Source organism: Lissotriton helveticus, chromosome 11 (genome assembly GCF_964261635.1).
Source record: "Lissotriton helveticus chromosome 11, aLisHel1.1, whole genome shotgun sequence".
Classification (NCBI taxonomy): domain Eukaryota; kingdom Metazoa; phylum Chordata; class Amphibia; order Caudata; family Salamandridae; genus Lissotriton; species Lissotriton helveticus.
Genome location: NC_136072.1, coordinates 1,037,169,456 through 1,037,192,440, shown reverse-complemented (window position 1 = coordinate 1,037,192,440; position 22,985 = coordinate 1,037,169,456). Strand labels below are relative to the sequence as shown.

Here is a 22,985-nt window from a genome sequence, read left to right as displayed (position 1 = left end):
TATGTTATGTAACCGACCACTCTTTTTGTAACCATAAACTTCCCTGGGCAGTGGTCTATTAATCCTTAACCAGTGCATGGTCTTATTTTTTAGCGTCTGGAAGGATTCTTGCTGCCCAGCCAACAATGGTGGTACGTTGGTAAGGATGGCAACAAAGGGGTAGCAGTCTGGGGGCAGGTTCATAGGCGGTATTCTGCGGGGCACTTTAGGAGGAATTGTGTCGGGTAGGCTAGAGGGGAGAGGAACAGGGCGAGTCGATGGAGTTTGGACTAATGCGTTGGAATTATTGGATCCAGGATTCCCAGTCTTGGATCTATCAATAGTGCCCGTGACCTCGATAGCTGAGCGCTTCTTGGGTTGGGATGTGTTTGCCCGTGAATGGTCTAAAGGGTGGGGAATAATCTTGTGGATTTGACCTGAAAGACAAGGCCCCCCTTTAGTAGTAATAACAACAGGAGGAAGGGGCTCTGGAACAGGTACCCCACTTGCCAACCCACTTTTATTAGAGGAATCATGTGGAGTGTTAGAGGTTGACGTATCCGCTTGGGCCCCCCCTTTATTACTGACCCCCGACCTAAAGTGTGTTTTAATTAAGGATTTAGTTGAGAAAAAGTTATCTAAGGTAGCTTGTTCAAAGCAGTCCAATCGGTCCGCTAACCTTTTGACTCGTTCTACAATAGGGGTCAGTAGAGATTTCATCAATTTCTCTATCTGCGTGAGTAAGGGTGAATCTAGAGATAAGATCTCAGCAGGAGCTATCGCCTGAGAGTCACTCGGGTTAGATGCTGAATTACCCGAGGACACCCCATCCTTAACAGCTTGAGCCCCACCTGAACCAGCCCCTTTAGGCTTACAGGAAGCTCTCGGTCCAATACCAAGTTTCCTGATTTTCTTAGGATGTTTAGGGTGACAACCTTTCCGGGGACTGGTGTGTCTTTTTCTTTTAATATGAGGGTTTTTGGGGGCTGCATGGGGTAACACACCTAATAGGGCAGGATTTTCCTCGTCAGTAGAAGTAATATTTAGAGTAGTAGGCATGGGGGGGGGGGCAAGAAGGTAGAGACAGCGACCGATGGCTCGTTTCCGGTCTGGGAGTCAAAACCTAACGTACCTTCCACCCTGACCAAACTGGGCGACTGTGAAGAAGCATGGGGCATTCCCACTGAGACTGGCATGGTTAAAGATGGTGAAGAAGGGACCGATGCCAGAGAGCCCAGGGGTGCCCGCTTCTCTAAAGGAAGTTTAAGGAGTTCGATAGATTGCCTGCTCTCAGCGCGTCTCTCAGCTAGGGCAATCTCTTTATCAATATTGCGGGTGGCCCTAGTAAAATACTTGTCTAAGGGACCCAAGATTGTAACCCCTACCGTGGGCGGGAGGGAATTCAATAGGGGAGTAGTTGGAGGTGAAGACATACTTAGTGGTCTATACAGCACGAGGGGTGGGCGAGAACGATGTAGACCGCAACAGGGCCACTCAAGGCACAGAAGGAACCTTTAACTACGGGCCGTCTACAAAGCTACACAAAATAACAGTTTGCTTCACCTTATGCAGTATAGTCCAATAGATGACGCTGGATGACAGAGAGAGGGCCCAGCCCAGCCTCCTTCAGCCCCTGACGGCCACAGACGGCCCGCCCTTGTCCCGGGCTTCTCCCGGGACGCTCCCGCGTGCTCCCGCGCCGCGGTGTGCTGATCCGATTACATGGGGTGGAGAGAGGGCGAGGGGCGTGGCAGCAGGTAGAGCGGACCAGGTGTGTTAATGGTCAGTGCAGGGACTCCTGGGATACGGAGTCCCTGCTGCGCAGCTCGCAGCCCTGCTGCAGTTCTGTCCTTGCCCCTAACGCTCCGCTCCAAGATCAAGCAAACACCCTCCTCAGGCTGCCGAAGCGGGACCCGCGAAGCGGGTCCGGCGAGCAGTTGTCAGACCCAAGGGAGGTAATAGCAATAAGGGATCCAACGGGCAGCTCCTCCTCCGCACGCAGTTCAAAATTACAAGAAGTGTCCCACAGAGGCTGGAAACGCCGCTGCTCTTCAGTGCTTGAGGGCGGGGGGCGTGGCAGCAGGGAGAGCGGACCAGGTGTGTAAATGGTCAATGCAGGGACTCCTGGGATACGGAGTCCCAGTTGCGCAGCTCGCAGCCCTGCTGCAGTTCTGTCCTTGCCCCTAATGCTCCGCTCCAAGATCAAGCAAACACCCTCCTCAGCAGTTGTCAGACCCAAGGGAGGTAATAGCAATAAGGGATCCAACGGGCAGCTCCTCCTCTGCACGCAGTTCAAAATTACAAGAAGTGTCCCACAGAGGCTGAAAACGCCGCTGCTCTTCAGTGCTCGAGGGCGGGGGGCGTGGTAGCAGGGAGAGCGGACCAGGTGTGTTAATGGTCAATGCAGGGACTCCTGGGATACGGAGTCCCTGCTGCGCAGCTCGCAGCCCTGCTGCAGTTCTGTCCTTGCCCCTAACGCTCCGCTCCAAGATCAAGCAAACACCCTCTTCAGGCTGCCGAAGCGGGACCCGCAAAGCGGGTCCGGCGAGCAGTTGTCAGACCCAAGGGAGGTAATAGCAATAAGGGATCCAACGGGCAGCTCCTCCTCCGCACGCAGTTCAAAATTACAAGAAGTGTCCCACAGAGGCTGGAAACGCCGCTGCTCTTCAGTGCTCGAGGGCGGGGGCGTGGCAGCAGGGAGAGCGGACCAGGTGTGTTAATGGTCAATGCAGGGACTCCTGGGATACGGAGTCCCTGCTGCCCAGCTCGCAGCCCTGCTGCAGTTCTGTCCTTGCCCCTAACGCTCCGCTCCAAGATCAAGCAAACACCCTCCTCAGGCTGCCGAAGCGGGACCCGCGAAGCGGGTTCGGCGAGCAGTTGTCAGACCCAAGGGAGGTAATAGCAATAAGGGATCCAACGGGCAGCTCCTCCTCCGCACGCAGTTCAAAATTACAAGAAGTGTCCCACAGAGGCTGGAAACGCCGCTGCTCTTCAGTGCTCGAGGGCGGGGGGCGTGGCAGCAGGGAGAGCGGACCAGGTGTGTTAATGGTCAATGCAGGGACTCCTGGGATACGGAGTCCCTGCTGCGCAGTTCGCAGCCCTGCTGCAGTTCTGTCCTTGCCCCTAACGCTCCGCTCCAAGATCAAGCAAACACCCTCCTTGTCGCAGGGTTTCTGTTCTCACACAGAACTGTGCACAGAGGATTGGAACCTCGGCGAATTAGGGTGACCCAAAACTCACCTTAGTACCCAACTTACCCCTTACCAAGCTAGCTACAGTGTCTCATTGGTCTTATCAAACTCCCAATGTTTAGACAAACCAGAACATGAACTTACAGTACCTCAGGATACGTGGAACTCATGAACACTCTTTCGTTATATTATCATTACAAACCAAAACATGGAGTAAAGAAGAACACATGTGCATTTGAAATGTTTATTTACTAATGCCGTCTTCTCAGGCGCAGTATCTTAGATAATACAAGTATACTTATTATCAGTAGCAAAATTACCAGCATAGTTACTAATACATAAAAAGCGAATGGTGACAGCATGTTAACATGCTGTAATGAATAAGAGTTAACAACACTTATATCTCACCCTCCCTAACACATATATTATATTATTAGCTAAGAAGGTCTCTTTGGGTTGGTTTAGGGCGGGCCCATACCTTAGTGTCCTAGCATGACGGAATCACATCAGCATACACCAGCTCTCTCTGCATGTGCACCGCATCAAGTGTGTTCTATGTGCCTCATGCAAAGCAATATCAATCCCGCCTGAAGCCCGAGTTGGCAAAGGCTGCACTTGTGTTATGACTATGAAGGCGTGGAGATCAGACCTCATAACAATTCCATATCGTGTTGTTCCTGAAACTTCAGCACTCTTCGTGCAGACATAGTTTATTAAGCAAAGCTGATATCAGAGCAATAACATATTATTCTCACATAAACCACGGCAAACTACTAGGTTGAAAGCTAAGTCAACAATTAAGTGTCGTGTGCAGAAGTTGCAAGAATGGAAAATGGCGTTTAAACCTCAAATGTACCTATGCTAACTTAACACGATATAAGGATATTCAGGAGCTACATGACATCCTCAGGCTGCTGAAGCGGGACCCGCGAAGCGGGTCCGGCGAGCAGTTGTCAGACCCAAGGGAGGTAATAGCAATAAGGGATCCAACGGGCAGCTCCTCCTCCGCACGCAGTTCAAAATTACAAGAAGTGTCCCATACATTGACACATTTTCTTGTTCAGGAAGGTAATCAATCAATCAATCAATCAACGACATTTATAGAGCGCACTACCTACCCGTAGGGTCTCAAGGCGCTAGGGGGGGGGGTGCCGTTACTGCTCGAACAGCCAGGTCTTGAGCTTCTTCCTGAAGGAGAGGTGGTCTTGGGTCAGGCGCAGGTCGGCCGGAAGGGAGTTCCAGGTCTTGGCGGCCAGGTAGGAGAAGGACCTTCCTCCTGTGGTGGCTCTGCGGATGCGTGGGACGGCGGCGAGGGCGTGGCTGGCAGATCGGAGGTGGCGTTTGGGAGCGTAGAAGTTGATTCGGTTGTTGAGGTAGCTCGGGCCTTGATCGTGTAGGGCTTTGTGAGCGTGGGTGAGGAGCCGGAAGGTGATTCGTTTGTTGACGGGGAGCCAGTGCAGGTCTCTCAGGTGTCCGGAGATGTGGCTGTTCCGTGGGATGTCGAGGATGAGTCTGGCTGAGGCGTTCTGAATCCGCTGGAGTCTCTTCTGGACCTTGGCGGTGGTTCCGGCGTAGAGTGCGTTGCCGTAGTCCAGTCGGCTGGTGACGAGGGCCTGGGTGACGGTCTTCCTGGTCTCCGTGGGGATCCACCAGAAGATCTTCCGAAGCATGCGCAGGATGTTGAAGCACGACGAGGAGACGGCGTTGACTTGCCTGGTCATGGAGAGGGAGGAGTCCAGGATGAAGCCCAGGTTGCGTGCGTGGTTCGTCGGTTTGGGTGCGGTGCCCAGGGCGGGGGGCCACCAGGAGTCGTCCCAGGCGGAGGGCGAGGAGCCCAGGATGAGGACCTCCGTCTTGTCTGAGTTCAGTTTCAGGCGGCTCGTCGTCATCCATTCGGCTACCTCTTTCATCCCTTCGTGCAGGTTGGCTCTGGCGGCGGCGGGGTCGTTGGTCAGGGAGAGGATCAGCTGGGTGTCGTCGGCGTAGGAGATTATGTTGAGGTTGTATTGGCGTGCGATGGCCGCGAGGGGGCTCATATAGACGTTGAAGAGTGTAGGGCTCAGCGAGGATCCTTGAGGGACGCCGCAGATGACTTTGGTGGCCTCTGACTTGTACGGTGGTAGGCGGACTCTCTGTGTTCTTCCGTCGAGGAAGGAGACGATCCAGTCCAGTGCCTTCTCCTGGATTCCGACGTTGCTGAGGCGCTGCACTAGGGTGCGGTGGCAGACCGTGTCGAAAGCCGCGGAGAGGTCTAGGAGGATGAGGGCCGCTGTTTCTCCGTTGTCCATCAGGGCTCGGATGTCGTCGGTGGCGGCGATGAGGGCGGTCTCAGTGCTGTGGTTGGCGCGGAATCCGGACTGCGATGGGTCGAGGGATCCGTTCGTCTCGAGGAAGGCGGCCAGCTGTTTGTTAACGGTCTTCTCGATGACTTTGGCTGGAAACGGGAGTAGAGAGATGGGGCGGTAGTTCTTGAGTTCGGTGGGGTCTGCTGTAGGTTTCTTGAGTAGCGCGCTGAGTTCGGCGTGCTTCCAGCTCTCCGGGAAGGTGGCGGTGTCGAAGGAGGTGTTGATGATGTCCCGCAGGTGGGGTGCGATGACTGCGTCGGCCTTGTTGAAGATGTGGTGAGGGCAGGGGTCGGTCGGAGATCCGGAGTGGATGGAGTTCATCATTTGGATGGTGTCTTCGGTGTTGACCGGAGTCCAGGTGCGGAGGGTGGTGGTGGGCGGCGCTGCTGCGGTCGTGGCGTGCGTCGGTTGAGCGCAGAAGCTGTTGTGTATGTCCGCGATCTTGTTGTGGAAGTAGGAGGCGAGGGAGTTGCAGAGGTCTTGCGATGGGGTGATGTCGTTGTTTCCGGCGTTGGGGTTGGAGAGCTCTTTCACGATGTTGAAGAGCTCTTTGCAGTTGTGTGCGTTGTTGTCCAGTCGGTTCTTGAAAGCCGTTTTCTTGGCGGTGCGGATCAGTTGGTGGTGTTTCCGGGTGGCGAGCTTGAGGGTGGTCCTGTTGTCCGGTGTGGGTTCCTTTCTCCAGGCTTTCTCGAGGGCTCGGCAGTTCTTCTTGGAGCTCTTGAGTTCGTCGGAGAACCAGGGGGCTCTCTTACTGCCGGATCTGCTGGGCGGGATCCTCAGAGGGGCGAGTTCGTCTGCGCATTTGCTGATCCACTTCGAGAGGTTGTCGGCGGCCTGGCTGGGGTTCGGTGAGCTGGCCGGAGGGTGCTGGCTCAGGGAAGCGGCGAGCTGGTCGGCTGTGATCTTGTTCCAGCTTCTTCGGGCAACCTGTTGCTGGTGGTGGTGGATCGTCGTTCTTCTGAAGGTGAAGTGGATGCATCTGTGGTCCGTCCAGTGGAGTTCTGTGGCGTGGCTGAAGGCGATGTCTTTGCTGGATGAGAAGACGGCGTCGAGTGTGTGTCCGGCGAGGTGGGTGGGGGTGGACACCAGCTGCTTGAGTCCAAGGTTGGCGAGGTTGTCGAGCAGGGTGCTGGTGTTGCAGTCGTTGTTGTTCTCCAGGTGGAAGTTGAAGTCCCCCAGGAGGATGTAGTCTGCGGAGGCGAGGGCATGAGGGCTGACGAAGTCGGCGATGTCCTCGCTGAATTGAGTGCGTGGTCCCGGAGGTCGGTAGATCAGGGTGCCTCTGAGGGTGGTCTTTGGGTCGGTGTGGATCTGGAAATGCAGGTGTTCGGCGGCGGGAGGGGTGTTGTCGGTGCTGGTCGAGATGCGGATGGTGTTCCTGTGGATGATGGCGATGCCTCCTCCCACCTGGTTGGCGTTGCGGTCCCTCCGGGTGATCTTGTAGCCTTCTGGGATGGCGATGGCGATGTCGGGCGCAGAGGAGTCGTTCATCCAGGTCTCCGTGATGAAGGCAACGTCAGGGGCTGTGGCGTCTAGGAGGTTCCAGAGTTCGATAGCGTGTCTGTGGACGGACCGGGTGTTCAGCAGGATGCACTTGAGGTGGTTGCTGCCGGTGTTAGGCTTGGCGGGTGCTGGTGCAGGGCAGGTCCGGATGCAGGTAAACTTGCAGGCGTGGCAGCTGAAGGGTCCGTGGGTTTGCTTCGGAGTGGCTCGGTGGCAGCCTGGGATTCGGCCGGTGTTGAGAGCGATGAGGGTGGCGGCGGTGTACGTCAGGCGGGTCGGTCGGGGTCTTCGAGGGCCAGGGGTCCTGGCACTGGGCGCGGTCCAGGCGCGGACGGGCGCAGACGGGCTTACCTTTGGCGCGCCTTCGGCGCACAATCGGCGCGCCCGCTGCGCGTCAACGCTGCGCGTTCGCACGGTCGCCATATATGGCGAAGTGCGCGGGTGGGCGGAGCAGCTGGGAGGCGGGAGCGGGGAGGGTACAGAAGGAAAAAAGGGGCGGGGTCAGCGGTGGTGGCGGGAAGCGGGGAGCGGGGAGGGAAGACGGAGGGCGGCTACTGGCAGAGAAAAACAGGCAATACAGAGGGAAAAACAACAATCAGAGCAATAAAAACAATTCTAAACAGCAAAAACACCAGGGGCACAGGGGGAGAAGCGCCGAGCACGGACCACGCCGCTCGAAGGAGGGGGCGTGGTCACGAGGCGGCAGTCGGGCAGCGAGGCAGATTAGAAGGGGAGGCACACGCAGCAGCTGGTGGCCGTGCGGCGCGGGGGTGTCCTAGAACTAGGTCACACTCACCTGCGTCGCACGGTCGCCATATATGGCGAAGTGCGCGGGTGGGCGGAGCAGCTGGGAGGCGGGAGCGGGGAGGGTACAGAAGGAAAAAAGGGGCGGGGTCAGCGGTGGTGGCGGGAAGCGGGGAGCGGGGAGGGAAGACGGAGGGCGGCTACTGGCAGAGAAAAACAGGCAATACAGAGGGAAAAACAACAATCAGAGCAATAAAAACAATTCTAAACAGCAAAAACACCAGGGGCACAGGGGGAGAAGCGCCGAGCACGGACCACGCCGCTCGAAGGAGGGGGCGTGGTCACGAGGCGGCAGTCGGGCAGCGAGGCAGATTAGAAGGGGAGGCACACGCAGCAGCTGGTGGCCGTGCGGCGCGGGGGTGTCCTAGAACTAGGTCACACTCACCTGCGTCGCACGGTCGCCATATATGGCCAAGTGCGCGGGTGGGCGGAGCAGCTGGGAGGCGGGAGCGGGGAAGGTACAGAAGGAAAAAAGGGGCGGGGTCGCGGTGGTGGCAGGAAGCGGGGAGCGGGGAGGGAAGACGGAGGGCGGCTACTGGCAGAGAAAAACAGGCAATACAGAGGGAAAAACAACAATCAGAGCAATAAAAACAATTCTAAACAGCAAAAACACCAGGGGCACAGGGGGAGAAGCGCCGAGCACGGACCACGCCGCTCGAAGGAGGGGGCGTGGTCACGAGGCGGCAGTCGGGCAGCGAGGCAGATTAGAAGGGGAGGCACACGCAGCAGCTGGTGGCCGTGCGGCGCGGGGGTGTCCTAGAACTAGGTCACACTCACCTGCGTCGCACGGTCGCCATATATGGCCAAGTGCGCGGGTGGGCGGAGCAGCTGGGAGGCGGGAGCGGGGAGGGTACAGAAGGAAAAAAGGGGCGGGGTCAGCGGTGGTGGCGGGAAGCGGGGAGCGGGGAGGGAAGACGGAGGGCGGCTACTGGCAGAGAAAAACAGGCAATACAGAGGGAAAAACAACAATCAGAGCAATAAAAACAATTCTAAACAGCAAAAACACCAGGGGCACAGGGGGAGAAGCGCCGAGCACGGACCACGCCGCTCGAAGGAGGGGGCGTGGTCACGAGGCGGCAGTCGGGCAGCGAGGCAGATTAGAAGGGGAGGCACACGCAGCAGCTGGTGGCCGTGCGGCGCGGGGGTGTCCTAGAACTAGGTCACACTCACCTGCGTCGCACGGTCGCCATATATGGCCAAGTGCGCGGGTGGGCGGAGCAGCTGGGAGGTGGGAGCGGGGAGGGTACAGAAGGAAAAAAGGGGCGGGGTCAGCGGTGGTGGCGGGAAGCGGGAAGCGGGGAGGGAAGACGGAGGGCGGCTACTGGCAGAGAAAAACAGGCAATACAGAGGGAAAAACAACAATCAGAGCAATAAAAACAATTCTAAACAGCAAAAACACCAGGGGCACAGGGGGAGAAGCGCCGAGCACGGACCACGCCGCTCGAAGGAGGGGGCGTGGTCACGAGGCGGCAGTCGGGCAGCGAGGCAGATTAGAAGGGGAGGCACACGCAGCAGCTGGTGGCCGTGCGGCGCGGGGGTGTCCTAGAACTAGGTCACACTCACCTGCGTCGCACGGTCGCCATATATGGCCAAGTGCGCGGGTGGGCGGAGCAGCTGGGAGGCGGGAGCGGGGAGGGTACAGAAGGAAAAAAGGGGCGGGGTCAGCGGTGGTGGCGGGAAGCGGGGAGCGGGGAGGGAAGACGGAGGGCGGCTACTGGCAGAGAAAAACAGGCAATACAGAGGGAAAAACAACAATCAGAGCAATAAAAACAATTCTAAACAGCAAAAACACCAGGGGCACAGGGGGAGAAGCGCCGAGCACGGACCACGCTGCTCGAAGGAGGGGGCGTGGTCACGAGGCGGCAGTCGGGCAGCGAGGCAGATTAGAAGGGGAGGCACACGCAGCAACTGGTGGCCGTGCGGCGCGGGGGTGTCCTAGAACTAGGTAGACTATTAACTTAGGTTCGGGCAGAAAACTTTTAAATCTGTCACCTTCTTCCATGAGTAGGTGGATAATAAGATTTGCAATTGAGTATTTTACTCAGAAAAAGATAACTTATGCCGGGGGGAGGGACGGGGGGGGAGGGTTCAGGGTAGATTGACTCGAAGTATAGCTGCTTCTTGGACGGAGTTCCTGTGAGCTTCTATCTTAGAGATTTGTAGGACAGTCACTTCAACTCATCCTTCTACATTTGCTAATCATTATTATTTACAGTGTGAGTCCGACAACTCTGAGGTTTTGGGGGTGAAAGTCCTTTCCACAACAGTTACGTTCTAACTATTGCACCTATTTGCTTGCTAAATAAAATGTTTTCAGCATTTAACCCAAGTCTGTGGTGTTTATCCAGAAATGTTTGATGCTTGGTTATTCCTCAAAGATCATGGCTGAAGCGAGGAAGCATGAGCAGATGATGATTAAATTACTTACTCGTAATTCCATTACTCTGAGACCTGTCTTGCTCCAGTAAAATAGGTGGCCTTTTTTGGTCAAAGGAGCTTATTTATAAGAAATCCCAGGTAATGGGTGATCCCTTCCTTCTGTATTAGAAATAGTAGGTATGTGGTAACCATCGTAGGCAGGAGACAAGCTCCTGAAAAATATGCTGGAGCGAGGAAGGACTTGCAGTAATGGAATTACTGGTAAATAATCTAAGTATTAACAACTCAAGTGACGTGTAGAGCACAATATTCTGTCACAATTAAAATCACAATTTTTATATGGGGTGCACTGTTATGCAAAGTATCTCAGACGGGAAAATAAAAATATATAAATTGTATTTAATGAAATTCTGAGAGATTGCTTTTTAATTGTGTTTTAAACAGAAATCCAACAGCTCCCAGAAACCTACTAATATCTGGAAGGAAAAAATCAATAATTAATAATTAACTTTCTAGTGGTCAAGTGTTCCATTGATCCAGCATCCCTGTGCAGAGTGCCAAGATGCCCCTGTTCCAGTTATACTGTGATAGATATAATTTACATCAGTTGTTCCTTGGAGGAAAAAAAATTATATATATATTTTTAAAAAACTCTTTAAATTTCTATCGCTGAGGGCATGCTGCAGCAACGTTCAGTTACTGGAAAGAAATGCACTATCATTCAGTCTCCGCCTGCCTCCCAGACACAATGCTGTCATAAATTGTTGTTGCTGTCCGATTGCTGTGGTTAAATCCTACATACCAGCAGCGGGCAGTGCAGGCGGGGGGTGCGGGTGGGCGTCCTGAGAAATGGCCACCCTGAGCCGGCTGCACAAGTACCATGCAAAAAGAGCAGCTCGCCAACTTTATTTATTTATTTACATTTCTCTCCGCGCAACCCTCAAAAGCCCCAGCTGTTTAATTGAATTGCACAACCCACCCTCCCCCTCCCCAGCCCGCATCGATCAGCACGCTATACGTCAGTATCGATAACTTTCGCCAAAGCAAAGTCAAGTGCAATCCAATTGCACACTTCCCAAATTGACCCGAGCGCGGCGTGCACTTCGCGTGTGCGCCCGTGTGTAATTTTGTTGCATGTGTGTGTTTGCATGTCTGCGTGGTGTGTGGTAAACATGCCGCGGCGGTGGCGGCGCCCGGCTCCTCGGGAAGACTTTCACACCCGCACCCCTTTCCGCACTTCTGGGCTTTTTATCTTTTGAAAAAAAAGGGGTGATAAAAGGAGGAGAGCCCGCCCGGGCTGAGGCGGGGAGTCCAGCCCCGATACCGAGCCCTGCCTCTGAGCGCGGAGAGGAAAAAAAAAGCTCTCTTCAATAGCCCCCAAGATGGCCGCCAATGTGGGATCGATGTTTCAATATTGGAAGAAATTTGATCTGGGACGACTGCAGGTGAGTGGCCGGCGCGCGCTTTTTGGCCGCGGGGGCCCCCCTCAGAGGACCGGCCAGGGGGTGGCCGGGCCCGGGGCTGGTTTGGGTCGAGTTTGGGGTCCGAAAAGCGCTCCGTCCGCCGATTGATAGGTATTAGAAATTGATCCTCGCTTTCCCTTGCCTTTGTTCAGTTCAATCATTGATTAGCGGCAGCGACCATGGAGCAGCGCGCGCGGGGCACTGCCTGCCTGCAGCCCGGGAAGCCTCCAGCCCCGCATGCACCGGCTCCGCACTCCTCACTGTTTTATCCTGAGAGGAAAAAAAAAGAGACAGCCTTTCCCTGGGACCCGGCTGCTGCCGTTAAACTTTTATTATTATTCTCCCTGCTTGTGGTAATGAGCCGAGAGAGGCTGCCTCCTCCCCAGCTCTCTCCCAGCCTGGAGAAGGCAGGCAGCTCTCTGACTGCCGGGCGGCTGCTGCTGCTTGCTGCCTGCTTACTTCTTTCAGGACTTTTATTGCTCTCGACTTCAAAGAGAAGCGATTGCATTTTATGACAGCGAGAACACTGACTGGATTGGGGAAGTTTTTATCCTTCTTTGGGACTGGAAACAGGCTGGCATCTCCTGAGATTGGCACCTGAATTGAAGAGATGGTGTTAACTTGAAACTGGATTTTTCTGTTCATTTATTTGTGGTTGTGTGGTCACACCGTGCGCTCCCTTCCAAAGAGGACATTGTTGAGACTGTATTGTTTGATGCAGATGTATAATGTGGTCGCTTTTCTTTTGATGTATTTGTTGTTTGTGCACCGTGGATTAGCACGATGTAATTATAGCACATTGGGTCATAGATTCCCACGGTTGCATTATTTCATCCTATGCTCTTTGAAACGTGTATATCTATTTGAAGTTATCTATTAATTACAGTGTAAGGAAAAGCCTGCAGGTGCAGACACCAGACCCTTTACGGTACAGTGACTTAATTGTAATGATTGTTAAATTAAGGACAACCACAAGAAAGACTTGCGGGCTATGTCACGCGGTAAGGTTTACCTTGTATTAACAAGTATTAATTGATAACCTAAAGATAGTGGGGCATGCAAACAAACATACATTTTTTAAAATTTTAACTCGTCTCGCCTGTTTGTAAATGGTTTAACAACCCATGTCCTGACATAAGATAAGGAGCTGGAATGCATGCTATTATACCTTTTTATTTTGTAAATGTGTTAAAATTTCAAAGTGTATGAGTTTTTTTTCATCTTGAGTCTGTCTTGCAGGGGTTAGCCGCATTGTGTTGGCCATTAAGGGCACTGTAATTGCATTCCCTGCTAATGTTTGTAAATCAGACCTGGCCGCTCTGAGGGCAGCCTCTTTATTTATGATTGATGTTCTGTAGCATAAGGAATGACAAGAGCATGGCAGGCAGATATGGGGGGAAGCAGACGGGAGCTTCAAATCTTGCTCCTGGCTGGCTGGGGCCCTTCTGTGGTCCATTGTTATTCAAGTCTTGATAATTTAATGTGCAGACTTACAGCAGCGGCTCTCCTGCTCATTCAACCTTGAATGTCACTTACCAAAACAATTATTAAGCGACTAATAGTAACTCTGGTAAGCCTTGCAGGAGGTGTGCACGCGCCTTAAACCCCATTGTTGACAGATGCTTAGTTTTGGGATGAATATGCCTTTTTTAGATGAATAGTAATATTGTGCTTTTATGAAAGGGCTGTAATTATGTTTTTACTCTTAAATGTGGTGTAAGGCGTGTGTGCTGTGGATTTTTAACTGTAAGTGCAATACATAATTTGCGAAAATGCATAAAAAACTATAACTTGGAAACCAATGTATTTCATCGTGCTGCCGTTGTAAAGCCTTATATTCTAATAAGAAACTTATAAACTATAAGCAAGTCGGCAATTTATATAAATATTACACGGGCATCTCTCCGTAAGGCATTAGGAGGTTTAAAAAAGCATTCTATGTAACAAAAAATGTAGTGCTGTGTGTAAACACCACCGTTGATATATCCTCTTGCCTGAGGTACATTCTCAACAAAACACGGGACACCTATTCCTAAAATGACACAATCGTTACTAATCTGCTTCCACGGATTTCCATTAAAAACAGTAGTTTAAAAAAAAAAAAAAGTGTCTTGGATACTTCTATGTTGGCAGATCTAAAACACAAAAAGAACGCCTTCAAGTGCATTATGCGCGTGACCTTTGTGCTTGGCAACTGGTATTCCTTTCTGAAAGTGAACCTGACCAGCCTCAGGAATGCGAGCATAGCGGAGCAAGCTCCGGATTGATTTTTTGTTCCAGCTCAATTGTGCTCCACAGAAGGAGGTGTATGGCTTTAATTCCCTGTGATGTTCTGGCTGAATGGGCAGCTGTGCCCGGGTGCTGAGCTGTAAGAGAGAGAAGCAGCGGTGGTGCTGTTGGGCTGGCCAGGCAGCGCCGCCCCCGGATCCTGGCGAGAAAGGTGACCTTGTACAACGCCAGCTCGGCCTAATGCCCTTGATTAAGAACCCCGCCTGTTATTTCTACAAATTCTCCACGCGCACACACAGCCCTGTTTACATTTGGTCGAAAGGAGGAAGGCAGAATTTGGACAACCTTGATAAATTGTGGACATGCGCTGAACATTCAGATAGCCTGATACCCTGCAGCCCTGTGCTCAAAAATGGAATTCTACCTCTACAATGCAAATATGCCAGGGTTTGAGGGAAAGATCACCCTACCACAGAGATAATTCCAGGAATATGTTATTTGATTGAAATATTTTTGTAGTATACTTTTAATTGCAGTATTTCTTTTATAGCTTTATTATGCAGAATCTTAATTTTAGGAGTCATACCTTGATGGCTCGCTACATTTTTCTTTGGTCTTTCTCTTTGCTAATAATTCGGGGTTCACCCAATTATAACTCTATGTTACTTAGCTAGATTTCTGCATTTGTGCTAGGTTTTCAAGACTAAGGAACCGGTTTCCTCTGGTCTATCGTAAAATATGTTTTCAAATCCAGGTACAGATAATTGTAGCTTATGCCAAAAAACACACTTATTTCTCGTTGATGATAAAGGTTTGTTCTGCTTTCAAAATATTCCAGTGTGTTCAGCAGTCAACAATGTGTAGTGTGCAGGAAAGGAATGTTGACTTAAGGTGTCTAGTCTAAGTTGTACTACTTTTCACTACAGAAGCTTCCAAGCATGCTTTTTATGAAATCTTGTTATGCCGAATCCTTGAAAGGAGATTGGGTGTGATTAAAACGTTATAGCCTATTAGTGTTCTCAAAAGCATACATTTTTACACACCAATCGCAGAGGGAATTGAGATATCCATTAAGGGATATGGCGTCTCAATTTATCTCAATGCTCTGCCATTTATCAGCATGTCAAAATGCCTTTTATGTGATGACAGCACTAAATAAGCGATCAGTTCAATTGACTGAAGCTTATCCTTCAAGAGTTGAACAAATACACATGTTGGAGCGCGTAATAATTATCAGCCAAAACCTGGTTTAATGTGAGCAGTCTTCTTTTATGTGCTGCCAGGATTTTACCAAGATTACCCAAAGTTGTACTATGGTTGTAAAAGTTGTACTACATCTAGCAGCAAAAAATGACTCAACAACTTCGCAAAATATTTTACAACATGTTTCAGCAGGGGAAATAGGAATACTGTATTGATTTTGCATCATACTGACAGACATAAGCACTGAGCAAACTTATTTTTCTCAGTTTCTCACATAAAAGAATGACATTTAAATTGGAGCAAATATAATTTGATTCTTTTTCTATTTGTGAAGGATTAACTTTGCGCAACAGTAATTTGACCATCATTCGCTAAATTCGGTGGACTGTTGGTCTTAAATCTTAATTACTAAATATTCATGTCCAACACGCTTCTCACGCGTTAGTGTAGATTTCCTGAGGATAAATTGTTTTGAATTTTTTTAAAGCTCAACCTAAATAGCAATACCCATTCTTTAAGTTTTTGATATCATGCAGCAATGTCGAGTTGTCTTCATTATGGATAACTGCATAGATCAGCCTTTTGGTATAGCACATCCGTATGCCCTTCAAGGAACACAGATGCAAAGGCATTTAACATATATTAACTTTGTGCCATTTTGATTACATGTCAGTATGCTATATATTTTACAAAAAGCAGTATTGTTACTTGTTTCTAGGTCATTTCATTGTTAGTGATGTTGACATGATTACACTTAATGAGCCACATCTTCCTTGTAGCATTAACCAACTGAACAGTGCAGTTGATAATTTTGTAAGTTACCCACTTACCCGGGAAGCTACATCCTATTGCACATTTATACACAGATTTTGGCTAGGGTGATTTACCACCTCACGCTACTACGTCTTTCCGACCAGTGAAGAGCAGGACCAACCAACCTTCCAACTTTCCCTACTTTCTTCTCACAACTTCCGGCTACTCCCTCAGTCCAGCTCAACCGCCTGTCTTTCTCATCTAAACCTCTGGTACCATTTTGTATACACTGATCACCGGCTACTAAATAGGCTACATGTTCATGATTCAGGTTTATCAGGGCTTCAGCTGGAATCAGATTTGTGGGTGACTAGCTATAAGGGAACAAACCGTCTTCACATGATTCAAAGATGTGTCCAGCCTGCACGTACAGTCTCTCTTCTGCTTTAGTGAAAAATCGACACACTAATGAGAAGTTTTGTATTTGGATGTGGCAGTGAACTTACAGAACATTTCCTTTAAGTCCCCTCCCTTTGGTAGCGGAGAGTGACCTCAGGACTGAGGAAGAAGAGAAAACAAGCCTGTCAAAGACAGTCGATCTTATCTTAAAGCACCTGGTTGTAAACACAGGGTTTCTTAAATGTTGGATCCATTTGTTGCATGCATAACTGCTGTTGATAGCTTTAAAGTCTGCTTTATTGGCTTTGACAGTGCTGGACAAAAGGTGCAAATAAGGATTGCTTTCTGTATTGAATGCATTCTGGTGATAGGCATTTGAACATGGCAAACATTGTGATGATTCAGTGCACTTTTTTTTAGATAAAAGTAGTCTCCCGTTCCATGGGATGCACTTTGTAGATGGTGGAAGTGTACACCAAACAGTAACAGCATAACATAAGAGAGTAATGCTCCTCTGTGTAGAGCCAAAGTCCACTCTATGCATATTTTAAAGAACTGGTAACAATACGTCTTGTAGAGAGCTGTGCTGTTAAGCTAGACATACAATGTTTTGTGGGCCTGGCGCACTCTACTTCCCCCTATGTCACAGTGGCAAATATGCCCCTTTTGTGCATTGGAACAGTGCTGTACATTCATTCTTGTGCACTGACTTATTCTTTGCTGTATGAGCACTGGTGTACATACTTCATTTACACCCCTTTGTTAGCAGCAGATATGAAATCCATTGCCTTCTCAGAACAAGCTCCCCAAGGCTCATATGTGTAAAGGACCCACTTACTTTGAGACCTGGTGGCTTTGTGACAACAGTAGGCCTTATTACTCATCCATGTGGTGGGTGGCAACTATTACATAACTGAATATTGGATCAGTGTTTGACCTTGTGTGATCCATGGCAGATAGGTCTACCCTACACTTGAGCTTCCCAGCTGGACTTAACACAACACACAGTTTCCATTCTTGATTACATTCAGGTTCATTGTCCGTGTTCGGTCACGCTGCATCAGTATCATATTTCTAGGTTCAACCATCAAAATGCGAGGTAGAAACTTGTATGCCCTCCTATAGTCTCTATTACCCTTATACAGCCTCATATGTCCACATTAGCTACCACAATCAGTGGATCAACCTCATATCTTCAGGTACTGCCTAGTTGTGTTAACTGGTACCTCTGATTCAATTCAATTCAATTCAAAATTTATATAGCGCGCTACATACCCAGAGGGTCTCAAGGCGCTTGGAAAAGGGTGGGGGATTACTTGTCAAATATCCAGGTTTTAAGTTGCTTTCTGAATGCTAGGTGGTTCTGAGTGAGGCGAAGGTGAATGGGCAGTGAGTTCCAGGTTTTAGCCGCCAGGTAGGAGAAGGATCTTCCTCCCATGGTGGTTTTGTTGATGCGAGGTACAGCAGCAAGGGCTTTGTTGGAGGAGCGGAGCTGGCGGGGGGCGGTGTAGAAGGACAGTCGTGTGATGCTTGGAACAGAGTCATGTGATGTTTCTGGATAGCATCACATAACCATGTTCAGTCATAGGCCCTTGTTCAACCATCTACAAACATAATAAGCCCAGATTCAAATCTCCTATGCCCAAGTACAACTATTCCTGCTCTTGTACACATTCGTCCAGGTACACATGCTTGCATGTTGTCACTCCGGCACTACACACACACACATATTAAACATCCTTTGACATACATGGCATCCCTAATCATCCCTTTACTGGATCTGGCCTTGTCATCAATCAATCAATCAGAGGAGTTGTAAGTGTACTACTCACCCGTGAGGGTCTCATGGCGCTGGGGGGGAGGGTAAGCCGCTACGATTAGTGTCTTCCTAAGATGTTCAGAGAGTGGGCACGTCTGATGTCGATCAGGAGCTCGATCTAGGTCTTAGCCGCGATGTAGGAGAAGGCTTTTCCACCTGTTCTTGCTCTGCGGATGCGTGGGGTTTCGGCAAGGGAGAGGTCGGGGGATCGTCGGTTTATCTTGGGTAGGTGGAAAGAGATTCCTTCATTGAGGTATTGGGGTCTGGTGTTGTGGAGGCATTTATAGGTGTGGGTGAGTATCTTGAAAGTAACTCACTTCCCAACGGGGAGCCAGTGGAGGCTTCGTAGGTGTAGGGTGATGTGTTTGTGTCAGGGGATGTAGAGTACAAGTCTGGCTGCTGTGATCTGTATGGTCTGGAGCTTGCGGAGCAGAGACTTGATCCCGGCGTAGAGGGCATTTCCGTAGTCGAGTCTGCTGGTTATGAGAGCGTGGGTGACGTTCTTTCTTGATTCAAGGGGGATCCATTTGAAGGTCTTTCGGAGGATGCGGAGGGTGTTGAAGCAGCTGAAGGTGACGGCATTGATCTGTTGGGTCATCGAGAGGGAGGAGTCGAGTATGATGCTGAGGTTCCGGGCGTGGTCCGTGGGGGTGGGAGGGCTGCCGGGGGAGGGGGGGTGTGAGCCACCAGGTGATGTCCTATGCACATGAGGAGGGTCAGAGGACAAGGACCTACGTTTTCTCAGAGTTGAGCTTTAGGCAGCTGCTGCTCATCCAGTAAGTGACGTCCTTCATTCCTTCCTGAAAGTTGATTCTAGTGGTGGTGGGGTCCTTGGTGAGGGAGAGGATGAGCTGGGTGTCGTCGGCATATGATACTATGCTGAGTCTGTGCTGGCTGACGATGGCGGCGAGGGGGTCCATGTAGATGTTGAAGAGATTGTGGCTGAGCGACGAACCTTGGGGTACTCCGTAGTTGATTTCTGTGGGTTTAGAGAGGAAGGGTGGTAGTCTGATTCTTTGGGTTCTGCCAGTGAGGAACGAGCGGATCCAGTCGAAGGGTGGTTCCTGGTATGCCGGCGTCGTGGAGTCTAGCGGTGAGTATGCAGAGGGAGACGGTGTTGAATGTTGCAGAGAGGTCAAGTAGGATCAGGGCCGCGGTCTGTCCTTGGTCAAGGCGGGTGCGGAAGTAGTCTGTGGCGTCTAGTTGGGCAGTCTCGGTGCTGTGGTTGCTGCGGAATCCGGATTGGGAGGGGTAGAGGATGGAGTTTTCTTCGATGAATATTGTTAGTTGTGCATTGATGGTCTTCTCTGTGACATTGGCCGTGAAGGGGGGGAGGGAGATGGGACGGTAGTTCTTGAGATCCGTGGAATCTGCTGTGGGCTTCGCGAGCAGGGGTCTGACTTCTGCGGGTTTCCAGTCGTCTGGACAGATGCCAGCCTTGAAGGTAGCGTTGATGGTGCGTCGTAGTTCTGGAGCGATGTCGGTGGCAACTCTGTGGAAGATGTGCAGCGGACAGGGGTCCGTGGGGGCCCCTGAGTGGATGCCTTTCATGGTCGAAGTGGTGTCTTCATTGGTGACTGGGGTCCAGGAGGATAATGAGGTACTGGGTTTTTAGGAACCGGTACCGAACCGGTAACCCAGCGGTGCCAGGGGATCAACACACCAAAGACCTCGGGTTCTCCTGAGTCAGACCCACAGAAACTTCAGAGTCTTCTAGGTGAAGTCAAAGATTAGTTTATTGGCTGCAACCAAGGTGACAGGGTCCTAGAAGTACAATGCCAGTATATTCAGGAGACTGCACACTTTCACAAAGTTAGGCTTCTCTTCTTATACATAACATTTGCCCTTTGGCGAAACATTCCTTGGGTGAGCGGTATTTCATTTATGGTTACTGATTACAAAAGAAAGCAGAGTCATGATGACATGTACATATTTCACGTTGTGATGCCCATAACAAATCATCCGGCAAGGCCCAACATTTCATCAGATATCGCTGGACCCCTAATAAAAATGGTCACCTCCCCACCATAAAATAAATGAGGAAAAGGAAAGAAGAAAGATGTGAGCGAGATATGGCAGGTGTGCGTGCTGAAATGGCTTTATGGCCGGTTGGGCCTAGATACTATCTTGCTTGGTCACTGGGAGGGAACTGACCTAACGAGCTCGGCCTGGGGCAATGGTTCTAACTTGTACTGGGGTCAGGAAGAAGTCGATTAAGGAGTACGTGTCCTTGTGGAATCAAATTCGACTGGATTAAGGCCTATGAAAAGGGCAACATGCAATTAAGGGTTCAGAAGGTAAATGACGATTTCGAGGTGAAATTGTCACTCGAATATACTGAAAATACATGTGCTTGATGTACTCGTCATTTCCGGTCTTTTGATACCAAATTCGTCCTATTTCGACGAAGTTTTTATTCTCGAGTCCGGTACTGTTACGGATCCATATTTTTCAGAACCACAGACCCTCCTTTTGCCCTTACATAGGCAATTAATCTATCCTTATGTTAATCTGAGTCCAGATCTATATTCCTAAAGTCATTGAGGTGTTGCTGCAACATCATTCTAGTGCTGAGTTCGTGTCTTGACACAGGCTTCCTTACACATGATGTAGCACAGAGGCCACATATTGCAGGAGCACACTGTATGCATAGACAGAACAGGAAAAGAATGGCTAAGACCATCCCAATGACCATCAGAATTTTCCATCCCCAGGCAGATATCAGTCCCCAGAGCCATCCCATTAATGACCAATCTCCGTTATCCACATGAATAGATTCGGAAATCTTATGTAGTTTGGAGATGGCCCCGTACACTGTTGGAGCATTATCTGGAATGAAAATGCAACAACTGGACTGGATCAATTTGCATACTCCACCCCGGTCCGCAAGTATTACGTCTAAAGCGACCCGGTTCTGAAGGGTCATCAGTCGATCCGACTGGAGCTCAGCAGTCAGGTTACTAAGGGCACCGGCAGTCTCGATCACAGTGGATTCAACTACCCTTGTCAATTGCCTTATGTTTCTGCTGTTAACCATGGCTCCCCAGAACGGCAGAATACCCAGTGCAAAGTCACCAAATTCTTGACCCGCAGTGTCTTCTTTACTCAAAACACCTCGGACTGTCCTTGTCCGATGGTAATCCGCCGCTGCTGTGTAGGTGGGAGGTAACAGGAATGAAACAAAACATGAGCCCGAGAAGTCAGGGGGCAACCATGTATAGGCTCTATCGTGACAGATGAAATAAGTACCCTTTGCGGCTAAAAAGGCGGGGGAAGTCTGAGATCCAAAAACATACGTTTCTGTGCAGACACTCTTCCCTAGCTGAGCTCTGGAATTCCTACCAATACCTTGCAGACACAGGTGACCTTGATGGGGCACGATCCAGATAGGGGACGATCTCTTAGCTTGCTGTTTCTCACTTAGTGTAGTGCCATATCCGGTCACATTCCAACCTACATATGCAAGTATCTCATCGTCGGGGGTATCTTCGTAAGAAGTCACTTCCTTGATCATGTCAACTATACCCTTCACTAGGGCGCTAGTCTTGAGGTTGTCTTTTACAGAACGTAGGGGTTGGATTTCTCGTGCATATATGAACATTGTCCTATATGCCCATACTGACCCATTGTGACTAAATGGCAGGACCAAATAGGGGATACCTCTATCCGTGGTGTGGGGCATGAGACCACACACCCAACAGTTGGTTGTGTTCATTACAAGTTGGTGTTGGTGTAATAGCTGAACGAAGGAGTTATTAATGAACTCTAATCTCCTATTTGATTCGTGGTCAGGCAAAGAGTGGAAAGAATGAGAGGAAACAGTAGGGGGAGGTATGGGTGATGTAGTAGGCGTGAATGTCATATGAGAAGAGAATAAAAAATAGCTTATCAAAAACACCATTACGCTAAATATCATAAAAATACACATCATTATAAAAAATTTCTTTCTCATTGTTTTCAAAAGTCTCTGCTTAAAGCTCATTTGTCTGGCAGTTCTCTCCACATCAGGAAACTCCATCCTCTCTAAGGTGCTGCCCGCGGCGGTAGGTTGTTTCTGCTAAAGGATGCTTCCGTCAGTCTAGGGTGGCTCCCTTCGACCAACTGGAACCAGCAACCTATTGTTGTCAGCTGCACCCAAAAGTCTTTAGTCAACCGCGACCCTAGCAGCGGAACCCGGATGGCGGTTAAAAAAAAACAAAAATAAGCAAGTTACCTAGATGGGAGAATCTGCATTTTCAAAATAGCATTTTGGAAGGAAAAAACTCGTTATTTTATTAGTCCACAGGTTTTTCTCTCGGATCAAAAATAAATCACTTTTCCTTTAGTCTGTTTTTCTCGGTCGGAAATTATAGCGTCTTTTCTCGGGTGCTGTCTGGTCCGGAAATAGTAGCTCAGGTTCCACAGAGTTCAATTGTTCTGATGGCGGCGTAGTTTCTTGAAAAATGTTCTTACTGTCTTCTTTTACGCGTTCATCAATTGTGCGCTTTGAGTCAGTGCCTCCTGTCCGGACCCATTGGTCATGTGGCAGAGGGAAAGGTATTTTCTTACAATGGATCCCGTGGACCCAATTGGCCTTCCCCTCCACCTTAATAGTTGACCTTGTAGACAGGAGGACGAGGTGAGGTCCGGTCCATCTGGGCTGGTCGTTTCTTGTTCTCTGGAAATTCTTGACCAACACCCAGGTGCCAGGGTCAATGGAGTGACCCGGTGTCTCGGAAACCGGAGGCAAGGTGTTGTGGACCTGTTGATATAAAACACGCAATTTAGCCGTCAATTCATACAAATAGTCAAGCAAAATTGGGTGTTGCAGCTCGCTAAACTTCGTGGGCCTAGGCACTCCCCATATGTTGGCTGGCCGACCAAAGATTATCTCATAGGGGCTGAGCTTCATTCGCGAATGCACAGTCATTCTGGTGGA

At 50.2% G+C, this 22,985-nt stretch overlaps 1 protein-coding gene across 2 annotated transcripts in view; it reads left to right on the top strand.

The window, feature by feature from the left end:
• The first annotated feature begins 11,347 nt into the window (after positions 1-11,347).
• Positions 11,348-22,985, top strand: part of CUX2 (cut like homeobox 2) — an 854,685-nt gene continuing 843,047 nt past the window's right edge. Inside the window, exon 1 of one of the 2 annotated variants that reach the window (XM_078667470.1) lies at positions 11,348-11,646. The gene's annotated coding sequence lies outside the window, so the exon portion shown is untranslated. The remainder of the gene's footprint in view (positions 11,647-22,985) is intronic. The other variant, XM_078667473.1, reaches the window with a different exon arrangement.